The 7,678-nt window shown below is 36.9% G+C and overlaps 1 pseudogene; it reads right to left on the bottom strand.

The window, feature by feature from the left end:
- Positions 1-1,249: 1,249 nt before the first annotated feature.
- On the bottom strand, positions 1,250-3,931 carry LOC101825749 (annotated as a pseudogene).
- Between the last annotated feature and the right edge of the window lie 3,747 nt (positions 3,932-7,678).

Raw genomic sequence — 7,678 nt, 5'->3', positions numbered from 1 at the left:
TTATGCTTGAAAACATATGAGTGAATATATCTCTGCACCAGTTCGATTCATGCAAATAATGGTGAAACACTATTCTTCTATGAAACAGACAGGAAACAAATTTTCTCATATAAAATTGAACATACAAAGTATTAAGAAACCCTGATTGTGTTTTTGATACAGAATACATTATAGTATTAACAAGGACAAAACAAGTTTTCCTTGATTAGACTGCAGTATGGATTCTACTGTTCAGGATTTCTAATTTTTAACACATTTCAACCATTTAACTATTTCAACCAATTGATAATAACCCCTAAGTTGCTACTGAGCCTGGGAATATCCTGCTATTTTTAATAAAGTTAAGACTCACAGGACATCTTCTGCCATCTGATGTAAAATGAATGTGTGATGTATCTTCCCACATTTGCCAGACCACAGTAAACTTTTGTAGAAAACCCTTTATAATACTCAATGAGTCAATAGAAATTACATTGACTTTTAAAAGCTGAACATTTTCTTTTAATAGTCATAATATTAAATTTTAATATTTCATTTTAACATAATATTTAATAATTTATTAAATATTTTAATTAACAATGGTAAATTTATTTTAATATATTGAATTATATGATGAATCACAGCTTTCATTTCCAAGAACACGTACATCCAGTAGGATTAAGCATTTAATATAAAATTATTTCAAATTTTGCTTATTCTCAGGAATTATAGTGATGATAGAAATGATAGTTCATATTTTGACATTAGATGACACAACATAAATTTATCATAAACTGCTATGTGATTAAACAATAAAAATCCCACTGTAACATTCCAAATTATCTAAGTCTTAGGGAAACACTTGATAAAATCTCATTCTTTGTATTTGGTAAATTATAATAAATAATCTAGATTTCACTCAACCACAGAATACATTTTTGTTCTTAGAAAATATTTATTTTATATTATGTAGGACAAAATTTAGAGTGAATATGAACAGTATTCAGAAATAAGATGCTATTTTTTTCAGTCTCCAACATTATAGTGTGGCTATATCAGATACTCCCAGTTTTTTGTGATTTAGATTTTTGTGGGTTTTTTGTGCATTGGTGTTTTACCTACACCTATGTCTGTGTGAGTGTTTGGATACAGTGGAATTGGAGTTATATACAGTAGTGAGCTGTGATATGGATGAGTCCTCTAGCAGAACAGGTAGTTTTCATAACCATTAAGCTATCTCTCTAGCCCTTATTCTCAGTTTTTTTCTTCTTCAGGGATTGGTATTATCAAAGTCATGTTCGATGTCAACAGGATGCCACAACTACAAAAAAGTGGGGGGGGGGCACATTGCAACCTCAATATAGTCAAATGGAACCCTACTCATTAAAAAATTAATTCAAATTACCCCAAAAAGCAACTATATTTTTAAACATGTTTATATATTCAGCCAACAAATTTAAATGGTTAACAAGAAAAAGTACATATTCAGAGATGTGGTTTTGATGTTTAAAGCAGGCAACTGCTTGAGCATTTCTATAGATTCAAACATCAATCTCTTGGCCTGTGATATTCATGCCATTCATCATCTGGTAGGTTCTATCAGCCACTTCTGGAGACCCAAACTTAACCACACCCGACCACTTGGACTTTTCATTCTCAATCCTGATGTTGGTCTATAGCACATTCATTGAATTTGTCCTTTAGCATCTTCCATGTGAAGTCAAATGGGAGTCTAGCAGTTTTTCCTGGTTACTCCAGGTGCACGGCCTGTAGCTCTGCAAAGGAACCTGTGACACTTCCTCCAAAGTTGCACTGCTCCATCTCAATGACTCAGTAAAACCTAGCACCTCCAGCGCCACCTATGGCCAGGCCCATTCTCTCAATGCCAGTGCCCATCACAGGGCTCATACACTCCAGACTGTTGGCACCCATTTGTTCCAGGACAATTAGGCTCTAAACTTTTGACTCCCAGGTCTTCCAGTCTATTGCCTGTATGATCTATCACAGGGCCCATGCACTCAGTCTGGCCCCCATGCCTATGGGTACCATTTGATCCATTGTTTATGATCTAAAACAGCCACCAGAGATCAGTTTGCAAAGCCAGCCACACTAGTTAACTATAAAAAAGGACATTAGTGGCATATCCTTTTAATCCCAGGACTCGGGAGGAAGGCAGATGGATCTTTGAATCCAAGGCACCCTGAGCTACCAGAGAATGAATCAGAGCTCACACCTTTGATTCCATGATTTGAGAATTATAAAAGGTAGAGGCATTCAGTCTGAGAGTTAGTCTCAAGCCATGTGGAGGAGAGCATAGCAGTCTGAGTGAATCTGAGGAACAGTGAAGTTGGGAGGAGTCTTAGGATCGCCTTTTTGGTCTGAGCATAGGTAGAGGTAAGAGCAAATTACTAGTTGTTTTGCATTTCTGATCGTCAGCTTGAAACTCGAACCTCAATATCTGTCTCTGGGTCATTTATTAATCGTGTTACAGTCCATGCTCAGGTCCACGTGTCCGACGGCAGGGTACATGCTCTCTACACCAGAATCCATGTGCTCAATGGTTTGGTTCACTCAGTCAGTGAGTGCAGCCATGCAGCCATGATCTGGCCCATGCTCAATATTGAAGGCCATGAGGTCAAGACATAGTGTGCACATACGGTCAACTGAGCAGATGCAGTCCATGACCAGGTCAATATGTTTAATCTCAAGAGTCCATACAATCAATGTGATCCATGTCAGCACCACCAATATGGTCAATGCCAGGGCCCATCCTCTCAATCCCAGGGACACTGCCTCCAACTCCACCTCCTCCCTGCTTTGCAATGATCTCTTCTCTCTCTAATGCATTATTTAGGATTTCATTTTTTCCAACCATGTTCATCCCAGATTCAAACTGCCCAATGTTTTCTATCCTACCACCAAAGGTCCTTCCATGCCTCCAATTTTATTTATTCCAAATCCTATGCCTTCCATTCCCATTCCTGCAGGCCCTAGGTTTCCCATTCCAGTGCCTTTGTTCATGTGGTTGACATCAATATACTGCCTTTCAGGTCCTAACAACATGTCAGTACCAACATTCTATGGTATGGTCGTTCAGGGGGAAAACTCTCCTTTTGGTATAGCCCTCTCATGCATTTTGATGTGAATTGATCTATCAAACAGCAGATGGTTATTAAACATAGATATAGTTTGCATAACTTCAATGAATTATTCAAAAGTCACAGTGTCTATTCCATGACATTATCCATCTTTATCATCCAGAGTGTCTGCTCAGACCACCACACCAGCTATACCAAACACTTCCTTCAGTTTCTTCCAAACAATTTTATAACCCAGATTTGCTACAAATGCGTGCTTCCAAGTCGTCCAGCCTGTAATGCATGGATAATCTTATTTGTGATGTTATGGCTATTAAGGATACTGGGTGGGATATTAATCATTCCTCAGCCACCTGGTCCCATACCCATCCTATCAGTTGTTGGCATGAAACTTTGCATTGCTATACTTGCATGTTCACCATTAGGATCTTCTTTGCCTTTCAATGCTCTTCCACTCAGACTATGCTAGTTTAAAACTTCAGCAGCTTTTCTCATGCTCTCTTCAACAACAGTACATCCCCTTGACTTTTTCCTTCAGTGTTCATTAAGAGCTCCATATATGTTTCCTCACCAACTGTTTCTTTAACCAGGTCATGATGTGACTGCCATTTCACATCAAAAGGTACATTGATTATGAAGACTGTATCTTTTAGTTGGATCGATAAATGACTCAAGTTATTGCCTCCTCTTCTCATGTTTTTCTCCTTCCTTTTCTCATTCTGAGTAGGTCGTTCTCCCTCACTCTTCGGGCCTGGAGCTCCAATGCTGCTCAGTACATGGGGCACACAGCTCCCTTCCTCCATTTTGGGCTCTGTCCCTGGCACTCGGCTTGGCATTTCAACCTCTGACTCCATCAACTGAACTGACAAGTCAGAAAGAGCCTTCCTGAACTGAGGAAATTCTGACAGCCTGTGCTATTTTTAAGAGTGTGAGTAGGGGGCTTGTTGACCATCTTTGTTATGAAGTCATTGCCCCAAACTGCTGTCATTGGATATGAGGAACTTCTGTGATTCTTTTCCAGGATCATTTAGGTACAGGGTTCATTTATCTATATTGGCTGGCTTTGTGTGCATAGTAGGACATTTGAGTGTTGAACGGGCCTCTAGCAAATAATAGCAAAGTGTTCTCACCTTTTAACAGTGACATCAATGTCCTTAACACAGTAATAGTTAAAGGTGCAGTTTGAAAGAAGTACACTCTTTACAGGGAAGTTTTGAACACCAGTTATTTGATATTTAAAATCTCATATTTTCCTTATTCTGGCTTAACTATTTCTCAGCAAGTGTTATGATTACTTCTAGAAACTATAAATGATAGAAATATAAGGGGGTCAGCTAAAGGCAATGTGACCTCTTGTGAGCCTCCGGATATTATGTATATAAACTCTCACTCAAATTTCCTCATTTCAGAGACTGTTTCTACCTACTCTGTACCTACTGGAAATCTAAAGATTGAACATTGAATAATTACTCTTTCCCATTGTCCTCTTATTGAGAATAGATATCTTTTCATATTTTGTAAGGCATCACATTGCATTATCAAGGTTCAAATATGAATGGATGTTAACAGACAGTGATAAAAGTGAAGACAAATAGCCCCAAGCTGTATACAATGTTACTTTGGATTTCATCTTTTGTGTATCAGAATTATATTATGGTCATAATTTGCTTACCAACATATTCATTACACATAGAGAATTATATTCTATGAATTTCTGGAATCACATTAATAAACAAAAATATTTTTAAAAATTTGTAAATGACTTTTCTCTGAAATATAAACCTATCTTACAATGCAAATTTCCCATGGAATATATATATATATACATATATGCAATAAGTGTGTAGCAGCTAGTTATGAAAATAGGGGCTGAAATTGAATGTGAACAAGGAGACTATATGGGAGGGTTTGACAAAGGAAAGGGAAGGGGAAATCATGTGATCATGTTATAATTTCAAGAAATAAGAGAAATAATTACAACAGAAACAAGCAAAAACATAAAAATTTGCTGTTCATTTTGCTTTTATACTTTATTCTCCAGATTCTCTGGAGTTGGAGTTACAGATGATTGTGTACTATCCAGTGGGTGTTGGTATTTGAACCAAGGTCCTCTGCAAAAGCAGTAAGTGCTCTTAAAACTCTGAGTCATCTCTCCAGCCCTTTTCCTAATTAATTTATGTGGTTTCCATGTCTGTGTTCTGCAATTGCTTTCATGTACATAACATGCTGGAGAGAATACATACTTGAGCATGTATTTTATTAATAAATTTATAATATTGCATGGAAATTTCTATTTTTATCTGACTCTGGCTGTAGAATGATTATAGCACACAAGAAACAGAAAAATGAAAATCTCAGTGCAACATTGTAAATTTGTTAAGAAAAATCTCACCAGCTCCTGTGACTGTGTTTTTGGTCATTTGTCAGGTATATTTTCTTCTATTATTAATGTTTCACACTTGTGTTTCTCAACATGGATTTCTTTCACAAACGTGAATTTCTTTATAATATTTGAATACTCAATTAGGTAAACACACCTTTTTCATCTTTTATATATGGGTTCCAATAATGAATATAATGCCTATAGTATACAAAGAATTACACAATATTGACTCAATGCATGGACTTCACATATGTACACTGGAAGATGAATGTAGATTTTCAGGGAGAATATACTCTTAAAGTCCCCATAGATGAATGAATTTTAAAAGGTTCTAAATAACATTTCAGTGCTGTTACAATAACCACAAAGTTAGATATAGATATAGAATAATCAATTTATTAAACAGGGATGCTATGGAGAAAATGGATTCATGGAGCTGGGACCAAAGGAACTGGGGACCAAATGCATACCACTTCATGCTTCTTGACCCAGTCTCCACAGCCCAAGAGAATTTTACCTCTGTCTCTCTCCTTTCAAGAGATCATGTCCTCTTTGTTTAATTAGAAAGATTTAACTTTAACATAGTAAAATTACATATGAAAACTTATCAAGAAAGAATTGTAGCTATAATATTTAGTCTATTTGTATTTGAAATAATAAAAGAAGAAAATATCATATATCTTACAATTGTGAGTCTAAGGTTTTATATCTAATTTTATTATACCTAAGGATCTGTCTTCAGCTCCATCAAAGAACCCAGAAGGGTATAATATTACCTAAGTAAAAAGGAAGTGTATTGTAAGCAACCTGCAAGACTCTAGAAATGATAGAGATTCCTGGCTGCCTGAATAGTTAAAGTTATTTTGTTACATTTAGGACATCCATCTTCAGCCTATAAGCCTACAGTATTTGGTAGATTTCTCAATGAAGCAGGCAACTTGAAGAATGGTTCCTTCCACCTATTTTGACAAAATTTGTCAGTCATTTCTTCTGTGGGCTGCAGAATACCTGACAGACTCTTTCATGAAGTAGGCACCCTGAAGAACTGTCCCACCTTCTTTTGGCAAGTTCAGCAGTCACTTCCCTGTGCATCCTGCACGTCCAGTTTATATAGCCTACTGTCAAGCAGTCCAGGCAAGAGAAGTTTCTTGCCCAAATGACTACCAAACTGCATAATGAGCTTCCGGGATAATTTGTGTGGTTGGTCCATCTCAGTCAGCAGTCCTGAAGGTGTGCTGGATGCTGTATGACTTGGGTCATCATTTCTGGGGTCTTGCTTGATCAAAGCATGTTAGCCTGGAAGTAATTCACAGGTGTTTTTTCTTCTATGAAAACAAATGATTAACTCATTGAAGATGACAGAGTCGTAGATTAAAAAAAATAATTTAAGGATAATAAACTAAGGTCCTTAAAGGAGAAATAGAATAAAACATTATAATGGGACTTGGAAAGATGAAAAATACAGAGTCTAAATTATGTATATTATTGTGTTTTCTTTAAACTTTTTGATTGCTAATTAAGTCCAGAAAGTCATTTTATTGAGGGGGCTGTCAAGCTAAATTTGAAAGGGCAGAGACTAGAGATGGTTGGTGTGATGTATGGCCTCTGGTCACGACATGGCAGACATTCATGAACTCAGAGTGACTTCTGTTATGCAGACAAGGCCAAATCATTTAAATATACCAATATGGGTGGCAGAGACTCATGAGGTCCACTCCTACCCCAGAAGCTATAGGTGACTAACGACTGCTAGCAAGCACTTGACTAAGCCACCTCCCCCACCCAATAATTATTCTTTTTAATAAAGTCTCCCTGTTTGACAAAAACACTAAACTTTTTAATGGTTGTTCATGGTTAAGTATTTCTAAGCATTGATTGTTTAAGAGCATGCTTCCAAGCAACGTATATTTATATGGTACAAATTTAATCAAGAAACAAGGAACTTAATATAGTGAATGCATGAAGATGACAAAGAAAGCAAAGAATCAGGGATTATGTCTTTATAGAATGGGGAACTACATTAGACTGGTCACTGTTCGCTAGTGGAATAGATGGGGATAATGAGGCACCAGGATTCCTGAGGGTTTAGAGACAGTAAAGGTTGCTGGGTAGTTGGGGACATTCATTCACAAGGTCCCACCTATACAAGAAGCTATAGGCAGTTAATGGTTGGGGGAAGAGATGATTTTCAGTGCTGTGACTGATGATATGGTGCCTA

Source organism: Mesocricetus auratus, unplaced genomic scaffold (genome assembly GCF_017639785.1).
Source record: "Mesocricetus auratus isolate SY011 unplaced genomic scaffold, BCM_Maur_2.0 Super-Scaffold_100676, whole genome shotgun sequence".
In the NCBI taxonomy this organism is placed as follows: Eukaryota; Metazoa; Chordata; class Mammalia; order Rodentia; family Cricetidae; genus Mesocricetus; species Mesocricetus auratus.
Note: the sequence above shows the minus strand (reverse complement) of the source record. Positions and strands in the feature narration are given on the sequence as shown.